Here is an 18056-nt window from a genome sequence, read left to right as displayed (position 1 = left end):
AATTTTTGTTGAAGATCTTCTCATTTTTTGTAAATTATGAGTCTGGGTACAGAGAGGTTACATGACTTGTGTGTCCCATAATCAAATTGAAGAGCTGGGCTGGAATATAGGTCTTTATTCTCTCAGTCTCTTTCATACACATAGTACTTCAATAGTTGTTATCATAAGTTTTGCAACCTGGGTGACCATCTTGTTCTGCCATTTCCTTCTTTTTCTCTTCATCCTCCTTTTCTTTCTCTTCTATCCTTCTTCCCTCCCCACTCTCCTTGCTCTTCCTCCTTTTCTTCTTTCTCCTTTTCCATCTCCTTCCTCAGACAAGACTCAATTGATAGCACTCTATGCACTCAGGGATATCTTGAAGCAAACCTTCCAGGCTCCTCTCTTTCTTGGACAAAAGGAGTGAGAGAATCTTTTTATGTAATCAAAACCAAGACTTTTCTCCTGTATTAAGACTCTGGAAAATAAGTGGACACACTTGCATGTGATATTAAGAGATTTGAGGATGTAGGAGAAACAGTTAAATTAATGCCTTTCTCCTGCGATTTAAGGGAAGAGTATAGGTTTGTTTGGCTACAACCAAGGCCTAAGGTTGTAAATTCCTAAAACCTCTTTTCTGTGAGGGTAAAGACAGATGAAAGTGTAACAAGTAGAAACCAAAAGACTATGTCTGGACAGAGTAAAGATGGGTAGAAGGAAGAACATTCAGGAAAGAACTAGTTCTGATCCAGTCTTGTACCCTAAGAAGGGGCTGAGTATGTGTGTGAACAGTTAAGTGTACAAGCCCATTTGGGGACTCAGGCTACTAATGAATGGGTTCTCTTAAATGAGTGTTGCAGAGCTTGCTGTGACTGGAAAGGGCCTCCAATCCAGCCTCCATGGTAAGGACCAGAGCAGGGGGAATGCAGCTATATAATGAGAACATTCCTTACCTCCCTGCTACCTAAATGCCCCATCTGTGTCTTTGGTATTTGGCAATTTCCAATCAGCTCTGCTCCAGAAGCAGCACTAGTTCCCATAGCTTGCTTTTTGCCCTGGAGAAAATTTGGCTACATGGTTTCCAGTGAACTTTCCTCCAAGGGAGCCACAATTCCACTGTAGCCACTTTCTCCACTAGCACTGGCTCATGAGGCAATTGACACTAGAAACATTCACTGCTCCACTGCTCTGGGGCATCTTCATATCCTGTGTGGATAGCTGGGTGAGATAATGAAAATAATTGGAGACCAAGGATCCTCTCCATTTTGCTGGAGAGTCCCCATGGTCAAGTATGACTGGAGAGTAAACATCACCTTGGCCCCTCTGAAACTTACTGGAACTGACTTCCCATCAGCTATTTTCCTGTGGACATGGCCAGAAAAGACCATATTATATTCAGCAGTTAGCAACCTTCAGTCACAAGCATCGCATCGAGAGATGATTCAGGTAGACCAGACTCCTACCATCTCTGTCACTGGAAAGCATATGGAAATCTCTGGTAATATGATGAGAGGGGGTTGAGGACTTGGTGGACTAGCCTAAATTCCATGACATACTTGGCCACAGGGACCTGACAAGGGTATGGGAATTGCATCTTAAACCATAAGACGGGACACTTTAGCTAGGCTTGCATTCTACTTCTTCGCTTACTTATACATTCTGGACATTTCCCATATTGCTACATGGTTTTTTAATATTTGTTTACTGAATGGTTTTCATAATTATGATTTGATTGCAGCATAATGATTCCCTTAAGAGGATGTGCAATAATTTGTTAAACATTCATTGATTGCTGGACATTTAGGTTTTTTCCAATGTTTCATGATTATAAATAATGTCGCAAAGACATGCCCATTGCTTCTTTTCTTATTTTACATCATTTCCTTAGTGTGCATTCCCAGGAGTGAGATTACTGAGTCAAGTGTAAACATTTCAGTTAAACAAATCCAAGGGGAAGAACACATTCTATATGCTTGAAAAGTAAACCATGAATTTGGAAAATACCAGTTGACTGGGGCTGAATCTTTGCACCATTTGCTCTAATTTAAAATGAAGGTAAACCTTTCTCTTCTAATCCTATGACTTAGCATCAACCACATAGGCACTACTAACAGGCTAAGCAAACAGACTCTAACTGCAGGCTGTGATACAGCACAACAGAAATTATCTCACCCTTGGGTTGGGTACACATCCAATTGCATTATCATTTTCCCAGTAAATAGCTCTTGCCATCCCTAACTACAGCTGTGTGAAACCAACGGCGGCCACTTGGCAGGGAATCACATTCCAAAGTGTTACTCAATTATTATCCAGAAATAAAACTTAAATTATTTCTCCTGGCTAACTGAGTGTAAGGTACTTTTTATTTACCAAAAGGTAAAATCATGCCTCCTAAGAAAACTTTTGCTTTAAGGTCAGTTTTCTGATAGGTGAGGGTATTTTGATGGCCTCAAAATGTAAAGTGAACTCACAAAACTCTCACCCCCTTCTTCCTCTTCCCAGTTTTTTTTGGCATTTAGGATGTATTCCTGATTTCTTGAGCTTTACCTCAAGGCAAATTCCACAGTTGTCTTACCATCTCCCTAAGGGAAACATATTTCACACTAGTTACACTACACTGATATTTGTTTTACTTCAACAAAAATTTATTGAGTGTGTAGGCAGCAAAGCATATAGAAAGAATATGGACTTGAGTATCATGCAGACTTGCTGTGTATCCAAAGAAATATGTGTAATTTTCCTAAATTCAAATGCCCTCATCTATTAAATGAAATGGATAATACCTCTTTCTCTTTCACAAAGTAATTGTGAGGCACAAATAACATAAATGAGAAAGGTGCCCAGTATACAATAGGTGATCAATACATGTGAACTCTTTTTCTTGAAGCCTAAATGGAAGACTAAAATGAAAGACATGCTTCCTGTTCTCAGAGCCTGAAAATGGCAGACAAGTACAAACATAGCTATGATACCAAACAGCCTGTGACAAATACCGTAAAAGAAAAACAAAGTTTGGAGGGAAAGATTAAGGAGAGAGATATGTCTAAAAAATGGCCTCGAGTCAGAATTAGATAGATGTATTTAAGAAATCAAAATGAAAACAAGCATGGACCTGGATTCAGAGGTCACAGGTTTCACCAACTAACCGAACGTTTTTGAGACTAAGTTTCTTTACCTGGAAATGAAGAAATTTATATTCCTGCCCTATAGAGTTTGGAAAACATGATTCTCTTTGTAACTATAACACCCTTTGCATTTGTTAGTTATTTTAATAATGACAATTCCAAATTTAGCTATCTGGGAAGCCTTTATGTAGGGGTCTGGGATATGAAATGGACTTTATAGAATGGGTTTGGTGTTGACCACATATTAGAAGAATAGGCTGAGGTAGTAGCTCAAGTAAAGTTCCATTAAGTAAAGCAAATGCACCATAGTGTGAGTGAATGATTTTAATGGAAAAACTAGTGCAAAGCGAGTTTTGTCTTTATGGGGCAAACTTTGGATGGATGTTTAGCTGAGCATGTATTTACACTTGACATCATGGGAAGCTCTTGAAATTTTTTAAACCAGAAACAAAACCACTCTCATCTCAGAAATGCATTTTTAAAAAGACTTCTCATAGTAGTACACAGAGACAGCACACTCCCTGTCCCTTGTTGAGAAGAAATGTATATCATACATCCCAGAATGAACAATTGCATTAGAGAGGTTAGTTTTAAACATCCTGTGGTAGCCTATGTAATGCTATCCAAAGATGATGTTCATATCCTAATCCCCAGATCCTGTGAATCTGTTACCTCACAAGAAAATCAAATATAAACAGGAAGAGGAGACTTTGCAGGTTTAATGAAGGATCTTGAGATGGGAATATTATCCTGGATTATCCGGGTACTCACAAGGGTACAGGTGGGAGAGAGGCAGAAACGTGACAATCAGAAAGAAGGGAGATGTGCAGCAGAAGTTGGACTGATATGCTTTGAAGATGGAGGAAGGACCATGAATCTAGTCACACAGGCGCCTCTAGACACTGGAAAGGCAAGGGTGCGAATTCACTGGAGAGCCTCCAGGGGAATGCAACCCTGCCACCATCTTGATTTGAGGACTTTGAATCTTCAGAACAGTATGATGATACATTTATGTTGTAAACCACTCAGTTTGTGGAATAATAAATATCAGCAGCTGACAACTAATACATATCCCTATTCTCTATCTCTGTTGTTTTTAGCTTATTGTTTTCAATCTTTGTCCTTAACTCATGAACTATAATGCATCCATCATTAATAAAATAGTAAACCTTTTCTCCTGGAATTTCTTTGGGGAAACAAGAGCATATTACTAAACCAAACATTTCAGAACACATGTAAAAAGGTCAGATTTAATCTTTTAAAAAAGTTCAAGATCTGTTTGCAAGTGGTACTTTTGCCTTCTTGTTTTGTCTCATCCACTTGACACTAGTTGGATTGATGGAGTCATCCAATTGTCCATTGCAATGTAGTCTCAGCTCAGGACTAGAAGCGCTCCACAGACACAAAATTAAATGCCAAATGCTGCTCTCTCCAAACAGTCCCACCCTTTAGGCCTTCCGATGTAGTATGTCCATTCACAAGACTACTTTTTTTTTTTTTTTTGCTATTCAGTGTTCAGCTTGGCCCTTGTACAGTCTGGAATTTGGAGGAAAAAAATCACTACCTTTTAAGCACAGTTAAAGTTACAAGAAACTGGAAAAGGAGAAAACATCTCGCAAACCAAGGTGCTTTAAGAACTTACCAGGATTCCTTCATGGCCATTGTTTTGTATTTCTACTTCCTTATGACTTCAGCCAGAAAACATTAAAATGGGTTCCTTATACCGTGCATGGTTTGCAGGTGAAGGTTGTCTGATCTTTAATTTGCTGTTTGATTCGCCCCAGGATTTTCAGGTGTTGCATGAGGGAGAAAAGTACAGTGTGTACCTCAGTACTTGGTTGTTAGTCATTGGAGCATGGCCATAGTATTATTAAACCATCCAAGCACGCTGGGTCTCAACCACAAAATTTAATTTTCCCTACTGCAGGGACTAATCAACTACCATAGACTTAAAGACATAAAGAGACTGTTTTTATCTGCAAAAAATTTCCCCCTTCAGACTAAAGTGGAGCTAATTTTAGTTTTGTCTATCCTCAGGGTTACAAACGTTGATAGAAATTCAGCTTGATGAGAAACAGATAAGAGGTAGAATTTATGTGAATACAATCTGTAACATAAATTAAAGAAAGATGAAAGTTCCAAGGTTTTCTGTGACACCTTAGTAAATAATGTTTAAAGATTCCATTATTCGTAGATTCCACCATACTTGTTAACTTAATGTATTTTAACGTAGTTGAGCTAGCTGGAAATGTCTCTCCATACCTTCCTACTGTCCCCATAAGGATATCTTTGACCCCTTTCTTTTTTGTTAGCATCTCCTCATCCTCTGTTCTTATATCCCACCTCTAATCATGTAGCAGAGTTCAGAATTGGTGATATTGAAGTAGAAGCAAGGAAAAGAAAAAAATCACAGGCATTGAATATTAGTCCTGGGCTAGCTTCAGACTTCTTTTATGATAGAGAACAATAGCCCTGAATATGCTTGGGCCACTGGTTTTTAGGTGCCTATTATTGGTAACCAAATGCTTCTAAATGATTCTCAAAGCATTGCCTTAAAAAAATCAAGATTTTTCAAAGGATGAAAAGGAACTTGTAAATATCCTTAAATCTTCCAACTCTCGTCTTTAAAACTATTTAATTAAGACTGATCCCATGATAAATAAATAAAATTCATATTTTTGACCACTTGAAGACTGCTACCAAAGCAAGGGATGCCACATGGCATGGATTGTCCCTAGGCTGATGCAATCAACATGGAATAATAAAATGGAACGGGCTGATTCTCAAGGTGGAAAAAGTTTTGATTATGTGGATTAGATGATCAGAAGCAGCAAATCCACGTGGCTGTCAGCCAAGTGACAATTGCAGGAAGGGCACTGCATCTCTTTCAAATACTTGAGGATGAGCTCATTGCGACATCAAAGAAATAAGTCTAAACTATAGCAAAGGATTGATTTGATTGCTTTAGGACACAAATTGTTTGGCATAACACTAGAGTTTAGAGGTAAATTCCAAGTACTTATACAGGTGACCCAAAACTTACAGCTGCTTAACTTGTAACTATCGTACAGGAAACAATTAAGATGTAAGGTAAGGGGTGCAGTTAGCAGTACACTCCAAGGACCTCCTGGGAGGTATAGGATTTGGGGGACTGGCTAGAAGACCAACCATAATTTTTGATAATTTCAATTGAAACATATAGTCAAAGTTCTGTACAACTAACTTAAAAACTAGCTTTTCAAAGCAATTTGTGTTTTGCAATGCCAAACTTGTCCAGAGAAAACAAACTAGTGAGTGCCTTACTTAATGCAAATATTATTTACATTTTTTTCCCCAAAGAAACAGAAAGTTGATTCAAACGGAAGGTTGAAATGCCTGATAGCTAGATTACCTTCTCTGCTTTTTTCAGTCTGATTAAAGAAATAATAAATGCTTCTATATTTTATGGAACTTCATTGAGTATTTTGGTGCATGCAGCAAAAAGCATTCCTAATGATAAACTCAATAGACTGGTTCTTCCAGGGGGTGACACAGTGTTTTGTCATGGAACTCAGAGACTCAAAGAATATGAGAAAGCAAATTTAAAGTCCTTGGACCAAAGAACTGCAATGATTACCCAAAGTTTTTTTTTTTCCTGCAGGAAGTTGTGGGAAGAATTTGAACCATAGCAATCTTCCCCTTGTAAAAATTAACCCAACTCATAGGTAAAGGAAAATTGTGTTCAAAAACTTTTTAAGATAAAATAATTATGTTTTACTCTGACATTTTGAGAGGTGACAATTCCTGCAAAAGTGTAGGATGCACTGAGTAACATTTGGTTTCATTTTTAAAAATGTTTTCATTTGCTATTTTTGATATTTCTTTGGTAAGTTTCACACCTATGTTCCAGGAAGTTGAGATCTTAATTTTACTTGTTAAAAGAGGTATGGTCTAAATTACCTTCCAAAGGGAGAAAAATGTTAGGAAAATCATTGTGAATCTCCCAGCTAAAAAATAAATTAATCTCACCTTTAACCACAAGAAGTATGTCTTAGACAATTCCTGAGAAAAGGACAGGGTGAGGAATAGGAAGAAAGGGCGGAGGAGTATCAGAAGCAGAATTGAATGAGATAATGGGTCCTTTAATTTCACTAGTCTGGCAATAAAGGTTGTAGTACACACATGTTAAATTTATCAAGAGGAGATAGGACAGCTCACGTGACTAAGAGACAAAGCGATTTTGAAGGGTTCTTTCAAAAGTGATTGCTGTTGAGTCTTTACAGGAAACATTAGCTTTAAACAAAAATTGGAAATAGAAGGAAGTTCCTACCAAACAAAACAATTATAAGTATTTTTAATTGCCTGGAAATATTTTGTCATGCAAAATTGGACTGTGTGCGATACATTTACATAAATGGTTTGGAGGCACCAATGTTGTAATGCCACATATTTTCTTTGCACATAGTGTTCTGATAACACATTCAAGACCAGGAATCTGACTTTCACTTTTATCCCTCCTCCCTTCCCTTCTCCACAACCTCATTTTGCCTTTCTTCTTGCTTTTTGGGCTGGGGAGGGACAGAAGGGAGGAAGAACAGGCATAAAATAACTGCAAAGACTCAGTGACTGCTACTCGATGTATTTTATTATTTCAGGAATTCATTCAAAGCTGAGCTGCAATTACATTTAAAACAGGAGAATAATGGGCTATTGACATGTATATGGTTTTAGAAATATAAGGCCTCATTTTCTCAGCTGGAATTTCCCCCACAGTGTGCATTTGCATTACATTAGAGATGCTCTTTTGGAAAAAGAGGATCACATGCATTCAGACATTTTGACATTATCTGGGTCAGAGGGAACATTTAAAAGCAATAGCCTTACAAGTACCAAAGCTCTCTTACAGGCAAGCATCACAGTGCATTAGGGAAGACGGGGGCCAGCCCTGAGCGTCTCCCTGCATTGGCCATGTTTTATGACATACCTGCCTAACCCAGACATTAATCTACTGAAGATGGATTGGCCTGGTCATGGTCCTCTGCTAACCTTCAACGGTGTGTACATTACCTAAATTGAAATCTGCACTTTTTCATGCCACGTGTGGTTTGATGTGACGGTCCAAGGAATGTAGGATGCATTAGAATTGGTTTTTATGTGAAGAGAATCTCCTCTCCTATTTACCTTTCGGCTGAGCAGCTGCAGGCTTTCCTTCTCACTTGACAATGAAGGCATTCTTCTCCACTGCTTAGCCAAGAGGAGCTACCCTGGCTGGCTCAGAATTGCATGGCCCTGGTCAGGTATGTAAGCAACTCAGTGCCTTTCCTGTTCCCAGAAGTGCCAAAGACATAATGAAAAAGGAATGCAGAAGTTTTCACCTGTTGTAATTGTCTAATAAAGCCCTGTACAATGAATTCTTTGTCATCTTCCAAGAAGAGGTCAGTTGTAAGTGTCAGTGATTACATGAGTACTTTATGTGAATTGAAAGACCTATATAATTGGTGTGCAGGTAAAAATCTCAATATTGCACAAGATGTCTATGATTTTCTAATCCCCCACGTCCCAGTTCCCCAGATGTGACACTCTTTATTTTCCCTGGACTTATGCTTCTTTCCTGAATGGGCAGGAGAACTAGGCTTGTATCAGTTCCTCTATTATTAGTGGAATGAGGGGCAGTGTTGGGGGGAGCTAGGAAATAGTGAATCTTTGTGAAACTGCCAAACCTGAATTTTTCTGTGTTCTTCTGCAGGTTAAAATTGAAAGAGTAAGTGGACACCATAGAGGTCAAGAGTGTAGGCTTTATGGTTGGACAGCAGGAGTTCAAATCCTGTTCCTCTATCTTTGAGAGATGTGTGACCTTTGAACTTAGTTACTCATCTGGTAATGGGTGATAGTATGAGTATTAAATGGGATTCTGTAATCATTGATTCATTCAACAAGAACTTATGAAACACTGCCTAGTATCAAACACTGTGTGTGCCTCCAGCCATTGGGGATCCAACACTATGTCCTGCTTTCATGGGCCTACAGTTGTTAATCTAGGAAAGCATTTAGGATACAGTGTTTGGCACATAGTAAACACACCATAAATTTGGTATTATCATATTTATTTTAATAAAAGTATTCAGAGTCACATTTCTATATTTCTTGTTGAAGACATTCCATGCTGTCATCTGGAAGAGCAACAGAAAAGGTATTTTAAACAATGATTTTGACACGCTCCAGAAAAGCATAGTTTAGAATGTTGACTACACACATTCTCAGTGCAGATACTTTTGTAAAGCCATCACCATGTCTCTGTTTTGACAGTCAAAGGTGATAGTGCACTCTGAGTGTTTTCACTCAGGTTATTGAGAACCAAATATGTGCCAGACACTCTTGCATGGCGTGAGTCTGAAAAGACACCTATTTTACTTTTTCCCATTATTAAAATCATTTTTGCTGTCTGTAGTGTTCATGGAGTAACTTCAAAGACATTATCTTGCTCCTAGGTGTAAATACTCTCAATGTTTTGATCCATGAAGGCCCCATTCAATATTAGTGATAAAACGTGCCAATGCTAACATTCAAGCAATTGAAATTTTGTTTGGACCATTAACCCTCCCACAGTAGAACTGAGTTCACTTGTTTACTGAAGTAACTTGAAGTAAGAATGACATTGCCCCCTAGAACTGTGTTGCAAATGGTTGTGGCATAAATAAGGAATCTCTGGCAAACGGGTGGCAAAGAACTAAAGGGAAAGGGGTTGTTGTAGCTGGGCAGAAAAGCTGTACACCTGCTGGAGTTATATCTGGCATGAGCCAATTCTATTTGTTCCCACTTTCTGAGGCAATAAATTTCCCTGGTGAGTAATGGTGCACACCTACCAATTTAGAAAATTAGAGAGATAATTTCCGTTCTAGGGAATTGGCTCCAAAGGGTGTGTGGAGAGCTGGAGGTTCTTTGAATAATCCTAACTCTCCATAGAGTAATTCCTTAGAATTTGTCTCACTGGCATGGGGAATGATTTGCAGAGAGTACAAAACATTTAAATAGAGACACTCTATTTATTACACACGCCTTTGATGACTAGAGGAGAAAGGGCTCTGCTGAGAACATGGTGAAATACTGTACACCTCTACCAGCAACTATCCTGAAAAGGTCATTGGACTGTTTTGTTGCACATGATTTATTTCCTAGTCTTTGAGAATAATGGCAGTTAAGCAAGACCTCGGATTTGATAAATCTAATGACTAAGTCACTAAATGCTTTTAGAAGTACTGATAAAAACAAATACTGGTAAAAGCAAGCCCAAGTTTAGACTGAATTTCGTGTTTAAATGCAGTTCTCTGGTTTTTTTCCTCTCTAAAACCATGAAGGACTTTGTTTTCCCTTGACACTGCTTTGTTTTCTCCCAGAGTTTTATAAGGATAAAATGTCTACAAGGATACCCCATTGTAGAAAGCACCTTTGCAGAAGTGAAACCATCAATGTGTGCTTTTTCTTCTAATGGAGATTAAAATAGACCCCTCTCTTGACATCACCAGAGCTTTTAGTTCCCAGTTCCTTAATTGGCACCTGGAGGCACTAACAAAGAACAAAAGTTTCTGCCAAACTTATTTGCCTAGATACCTGTTTTGCTCGCATTTTCTTCCAGTATCTAGGCATCAGGAAACACAAGACACAGAGAGAAAATAAATAATTTTCTAATTAAGTCAGGGTGCAGAGGCAGCACCATGTTTCTCTTTTTGTGCAAACTTCAATGTATAAGTCAGCATAGACCAAATTATACTCTAGTAACAAAAATTCCAAATTTCTATTGGCTTAAAATATTAAGTTTATACTACACAGCCAACTTGGCTTAGAAAGGGCTCTGTTCAACTAAGTCGCTGGAGGATACTTTGACATTTTAATACATGCTTCTGGTGTTTCCATGGCAGGGAAGAAAGGAGAACATGGATGGATATGTCAACATTGGCTTTTAAGTGTCTCCACTAAGTGGAAAAACCTATTATGTTTGCTCCCATTTCTTTGATCAAAAAAGTCATATATCGAGGCTTAAGTCAAGGGGGCAGAGAAGTCAATCCTCCCATGTGCTAGAATTACTATACCCAGTAAAATCACAAGCTACCCTAGGATTTGTAAGAGTCTTATTCATCACATTAGGCCAGTGGTTCTCCACTGGGGGTAAATTTGCCCTCTAGAAAACATTTGGCAATGTCTGGAGACATTTTTGGTTATTATGTTGGGGGCAGGGTGATATTGGTATCTAGTGGTTAGAGGACAGGGATGCTGCTAAACCTCCTACAATGTACAGGACAGCCCCCACCACAAATTATCTGGTCCAAAATGTCAACAATGTGGAGGTTGAGAAACCCTGCATTACACAACTGGGTCTTTCAAATCTAATGTACGTAAGAAAGCCCATGCCCAAACAGAAATCAAGATGTGCATACTACAAAGCTCTAATAATTGAAACTGTGTGGTTTTAATAAAGGAATAGACAAGACAAATAGATTAATGGAACAGAAAAGAAAGCCTGAAAACAGTAACATTTCAAAATAGTGGGGGATGATGTTAGGGTAATTGTCTATCCATGTGGAAAAAAGATAAAGCTCTATTTTTACCACACACCATTTGTAAAAATAAATTCCAGATGGATTAAATATGTAAAAGTAAAAACAAGACTGTAAGTTTATTAGAAGAAAATATGAGCATGTTTTAATGACCAAAGGGGTAAAGAAAGTCTTCTTAAACAAAAACCTAAAAACAAACAAATAAAAGAATTTAAGAAAAATATACATGATTATGATAATATCCAAATTATTTAATAATCACAAGAGACTGAGAAAAACATTTGCAAATGTTTATATAACAGTCAAAAATTATCTAAAATACATAAAGAAATTCATCAAATATAAAGACAAAAAAAGGAAAATAGAAAATGAGCCCAGGGCATCTGTAGTATCTCAAAGTAAGAAAATGTCTAAAAAACCAAAATAATGATGGCATGTCAAAGGGACAGAGGGACCAACCTGAAAGAGCTTCCAGTGGCTGAAACTGGAATAATCTGAGAAGTAAAATAAATGACATAGTACTGGATCACAGTCCAAAGTAAAAAATAAATATACATGATATAGATAAATGATTGAACAAATAAATAAATACGGGAGAAAAGACAAGTTTTTTTGGTAGACGAATTCTGAATACTTTCCAGGAGGTGAAGCTTTGAAGCGAGTCACCTTGAGTGTGGGTTGGATTTAGTGATTTGCTTCAAAAGAACAGAATAAGGAAAGAAGAGAAAGCAACTTAATAGTGGAAACAATTGGCAAATACTATCTTGGTCAGGTGGTCAAGTTTAACATTACCAGTCATAAGTCATATCAATATCATGAACATCCTAATATGATGTGATAAGAGTGGCGCATCACCCCTGTGGAACACATAACACCAATCTAATCATGAGAAAAAACATCAGATATTCAAGTTGAGGATCATTAACAAAATACCTAACCCATACTTCTCAAACGGTCAAGGTTATTAAAAAATGGGAAGACTTAGAATCTGTCCCAAACCAGAGAAGCCTAAGGAGACATGGTGTTCAAATCCAATGTGGTATCCTGATTGGATCCTGGAATAGAAAAAGTATAGTAGTGGAAAAACTAGTAAATTCCATATAACATCTGGAGTTTAAAGAATAGTATGTACTGATGTTGATTTCTTAGTTTTGACACATGTACCATAGTAATGTAAGATGTTAACAATAGGGGAACATGGGTGAGGGGGATACAGAAACTGACTGTATTACCTTTGCAACCTTTTTGTAAATACTTCCTTAAAAGGTGGAGAGGAAGAGAAGCAAAAGACAAATAACTCAAAATAAAAATGGGCAGGCTAGGCACGGTGGCTCACGCCTGTAATTCTAGCACTCTGGGAGGCTGAGGAGGGAGGATCATTTGAGCTCAGGAGTTTGAGACCAGCCTGAGTAAGAGTGAGACCCCATCTTTACTAAAAATAGAAAAGAAATTAGCTGGAAAACTAAAAATATATAGAAAAATTAGCCGGGCATGGTGGTGCATGTCTGTAGTCCCAGCTACTCGGGAGGCTGAGGCAGGGGGATTGCTTGAGCCCAGGAGTTTGAGGTTGCCATGAGCTAGGCTGACATCACAGCACTCTAGCCCAGGCAACAGAGTGAGACTCTGTCTCCAAAAAAAAAATTAAATTAAAAAATAAAAATGGGCAAAAGGCATGAACAGAAAATTCACAAAAGAGGAAATAAATTGCCATGAATGTATGAAAAGATACTCAACCTTACAACAGATCAAGGAAATGTAGATTAAAATGAAAATGGGATATTTTTCAAGTTAGATAATGTCATGTGGGAAAAGTGAGTATTTTAGTAGATTACTGGGACATATAAATTAGCACAATTATTCTATAAATCAATTTGGCAATGTGCATTAACATTTTATTTATTTATTTATTTTATTATTATTTTTTAATTTACTCACCAAAAATTTATTGAACGCTCACCATGTGTCGAGCACTGAGGTAACAGCAAAGAATGGGAGAGACAGATCCCTGTTCTTGTGTGGTTTATAGTCTGAGAAGGGAGAGCCATGGGGATGGATATCAGACAAGCAAGCAAACAGACCAATAATCACTGTTTGGGACCAGTGCTGCAAAGGAAGCAAGCCAGGTACTGTGAGGGTAAATAACTCCGTGTTGGAAGCTTCTTTAAATTGGTGGTCAGGGATGGCCTCACAGAGGAGCTGGCCTTCAGACCAAGACCAGAAGGGCAAGAATCCAGCCACATGGAGAGCCAGGGGAAGAGCATACTAGGTGAGCCAAAAAGCAAAAAGTATGAAAGAGCCTGCTCATTTCTAGAAAAATGTCAGATGTCAGTGAGGGGGAGGCTGGGGAGCAAAGCAGAGACTGCAGGAGGTGGCACAAGAGGTGGGCTGGGGCCAGATCCTACAAGGCCTATTGGGCTATATTTTGAGACATTCACATTTTATACTGGGTAAAACAGAAAATCAGCAGACAGCTCCAAGCAGAGGAGAGACACATTTTACCTTATTTCTTGGAAGATTGTTCTGGAGGCTATGTGAGGATGATGACGGGTGAGCAAATAAGGCAGCAGAGAGCACAGGTAGAAACCACAGCAGAGGCCACAGGTTATGGTGCTTTGGATCCCAGTGATGACACCAGGTCTGCTAGCTGGCTGACCATGTTGAAATTTAGAGAAATTCTAAAGGTCTAAAATGATTACAAGGTGATAAATGGCAAATTCTGGTCCAGTCTCATCTCTTCTTCCTCCTCTGGTCTGATCTGGTGTCGTCTCCTCTTCCGGTGTGGTCTCCTCTTCTGGTCTTGTCTCCTTTTCTGGTCTGGTCTCTTCTTCCTTGTCTACTCTGGTCAGTTCTCATCTCCTCTTCCTCATCCAGTCTGGTCTCCTCCTCCTCCTCTGGTCTGGTCTCATCTAGTCTTCTCTTCCGGATCTGGTCTCATCTCCTCTTCCTCTTACGGTCTGGTCTTGCATTAACATTTTAAACATACAATAACCCAGCAATTCCGCTACTTTTTAACTACCTAGAGAAATGCCCTATGTGTACATGAGTCCTATGTGTCATTGCAGCATTGTTTAAAATAGCAAACAATTGAAAATAATGTGTCAATCAGTAGGGGGATAACTAAAAAGGTATATTTATAATCTGGAATACTACCTTTCTATTAAAAAGCTAGATTTATACATAATAATGTATACCATATATGTTATATAACATATGTATACACATATATAATGTATAATATATATTATTATATATAATGTACTAAGTAATGGACCGATCCATGAATATATTGTTGGGTGAAAATATTCATTTACAGAATGCCACACTCTCATTGAGGTAACACATAGAAACACATGTAAAATAATAATCTCTGCCCAACAACCACACAAGTACACATATTGTGTACAAAGGCTAAGAAAAGTATCTGTAAGGATCCATGTTAAAGTAAAAATGGTGTTTACCTTTGATAGCAGATGGGGTAGAAAATGTGATATGGAGGAAGAGTGCAGGGGTACTTTGAAAATAACATATTTTTATTTCTTATATAATTAAAAAGTAATTTAAAATAAATAACCACCTTTGGTGCTAGTAAAGGATGGTCAGTTTTTTGACCTTACCCTTAGAAATATGGTAGATCTTGGGTGGGGCCCAGAAATCTGAATTTTTAACATGTGTTCTGGATGATTATAAGGTGGTAAGCACATTACACACTGCATTAGAGAACCTGGAAAGTAGCAAGTAAGTTTTCAAGTTGTGTTCCATATATTGCTGACTTTTCTGAGCTGGGTTGGATTAATTTTATATGTCCCACAACCAGTGTTAGAATTTGAAAGGGCCCAAGTTGTGACACAAATGAGAAATAAGACAAAAGATTAAGACAGATGGGAGATAAGAATATCATCTTTACTATATATAAAGTTGATATTGGGGGATGAGACTGTCTGTGGACAGGTGATCTTCATAACATTTAATTACAGAATTAAACAACTTACTTAGTCATACTGGGCAGGTCTCCACTTTTACCTTATAACCAAGAACATGTGTTGTCTTCAATCAGATTCACCTCTATGAGTAAGAAGAAAGCTACCCAACATATTCTTTTTGAACTTATCAATTCATTCCTCCTCCCCTTAAGGAGCAGTGAGTCAGGGGCTATAGAGAGGCCCAGAGGCTCATCCTATTTGAGCTCTTTCCACATGGAAAGAAACATCTTCAAACAGGGAAGGACTGAACCCTAACAATATAAGGTGATACGAGAAAAAACTACGGGCATTATTCAAAGAAGCTGCATTCTTAAGAGATAGTTCTATCATTCAAAATATCAGCTCTTCAAATTGATGCTTCAATTTTTCAATTCCATATTTCTCCATATTTTATTAAAATTCAATGCATACTTTTTTATATGTGATAATTTATTAAAACAATGGTCCTCAATTACTTACTTCTTTCTGTATTCATGAACTTTTGTGGTCGCCACTCACACTCTGGGCTTAACTACAATTTTTTTGGCCTATGGAACTTGAAAATAGGACTTAAAGTCTATTTACATACTGGATCTTGGAAACTTTGCCAGAGCCACCATATGAATAGGCCTGAGCTAGCTACTGGATGATCAGAATCTGATAGCCAAGATACTCCCATTGCCCCAGCTGACACATTGCAACACAACCACTAGACCTGTCAGTAAGGTCATCCGACGCCAGCCAGCCCCAGATGACCTGCCAGATGACTGAAGACATATGAGCAAACCCAGATGAGATCAGGAGCCTGGCTTGAACCAGAAAAAGACCCACCTAGCAGTATTGTCGACTAAGAAAATAGCTAAGCTACTAAGTTTTTGAGTGGCTCTGCAGCAAAAGCTAAATGATACTTTATGTAGCATGACCTATATATGTAAATGATATGTTTTCCTTTTATTCTTTTTTTTAAAACACCATTTTTTGTCTTTTGTTGTTTATAATGTGGAAATTGTAAAACTTCCTAATGCTGAAAATTTAAATATTATTTTATGGTCTGATCTTTATGAGATAAAACTAGATTAAAGCTGCAGGGTTTGGTTTTTGGTTTACCCTCCCAATACTTATATGCAAACTCTATATGAGAAATCTCTGGTTGAATACAAATTTGACACATGACCTCTATGTGACTCGGGTAATGTACAGTAACTATATTGAAATACTAGCATCTTGATTAGTTCAGACATTGCTGTTCCCAGGACCATGCCCCTGGACAATACTGAGAAATACTCTGAGTCCTAGTATGCCTCTAGGAAGAAATTGAGTATTTAATTCTTCCCTGAGGGATGGTCTAAGGAGTCTTAGTGGGCTCAGAGTTGCAAACATGTTTTTTATCAAGGGCTAGTTTGAACTATGTGTTTGTGGGAACTGTTTGAATATTCAGACACAATGAATTTAATTGTGTATGTAAGTTTGCATTTAAACAGGTAAACATGATGTTTCCCCTGTGGATTTAGTACAACTTTGCCTACAAATAATCGGATGTTATTTAGCTTCCCAGAATTCCCCATGAAAGGAGCCTTCAGAATGGAACAGTCATCTCAAACAGATCTGAAAGGAGCGAGTTCAGATGCTGTCTGCCAGGAAGATTCACCTACTGCTTTCCAGTTCATTGACAATCTGAGGCTCTAACTCTTTCCTTATTCTGTCCTACTTCAAGCTCACTGATTCATCTAACATGGTACTGAGACACCAAGAATTCACCACCACCAAAAACAGTTCCTTCATCCTCCCCTTCTTGGTTCTTCTCTCCAACCTACCCAAGCTACTTTGGAGATCTTTGGATGAATGCCATAAAGCTCGACAGATGCATACCATTGGTTGCAATCAAAGTTATTTTAACAAGATTTGCTGTGTGGAAAAACATCCAGAGGGATGTAGTTGAAGTATTTGAAATCTCTCATTTAGTTTTAAGTTGTAGCCCACTTCATGAAACACCAAAAGCTAAAGGGTAATTTCTTTGCCAAAATCAGTCTTATGAAATAATTCATTTTGGTACATGCTGAGAAATCACCAATAAGAACTACAACAAACCCCTTAAACATCTGCACCTATTTAAAGTCTTTAATTTTTGCACTGGCATGCCTGTCATTCATTCTAAAGTTATTCTTATTGCTTAAAATTAAGAGTAGTGGCATCCATTTTGTTTACTTGTAACAGTGTGATGGTCTTTAAGGAATACATTTGATTCTTTTACATTTACATTCCTACTGAGCAAAGCAAACAAACCAGGAGATGCTTACTATGCATAAGTATAAACATATTACATGCTCACACCAGGAAGTGAAACCTGAATTTTTTGTAACCATTGCAAAATGCAAATTTTGACTATTATACTACGTTATGTAAAATACTGGCTTTGGGGATGATAGAAACTTAACATGTGTTCCTTTCTGAAGGAAGTGGTTTAT

General features: G+C 37.9%; 1 long non-coding RNA gene across 1 annotated transcript; it reads right to left on the bottom strand.

Annotated features, from left to right (window-relative positions):
* Positions 1-4331: 4331 nt before the first annotated feature.
* LOC123646260 lies at positions 4332-4804 on the bottom strand. Its single transcript, XR_006737842.1, has 2 exons — positions 4744-4804; positions 4332-4637 (listed from the first exon to the last, which is right to left on the bottom strand). It is a non-coding gene; the product is annotated as an uncharacterized LOC123646260 (long non-coding RNA).
* Positions 4805-18056: the final 13252 nt, after the last annotated feature.

Source organism: Lemur catta, chromosome 10 (assembly GCF_020740605.2).
Source record: "Lemur catta isolate mLemCat1 chromosome 10, mLemCat1.pri, whole genome shotgun sequence".
Classification (NCBI taxonomy): Eukaryota; Metazoa; Chordata; class Mammalia; order Primates; family Lemuridae; genus Lemur; species Lemur catta.
This window is presented reverse-complemented; position numbering and strand designations above follow the sequence as displayed.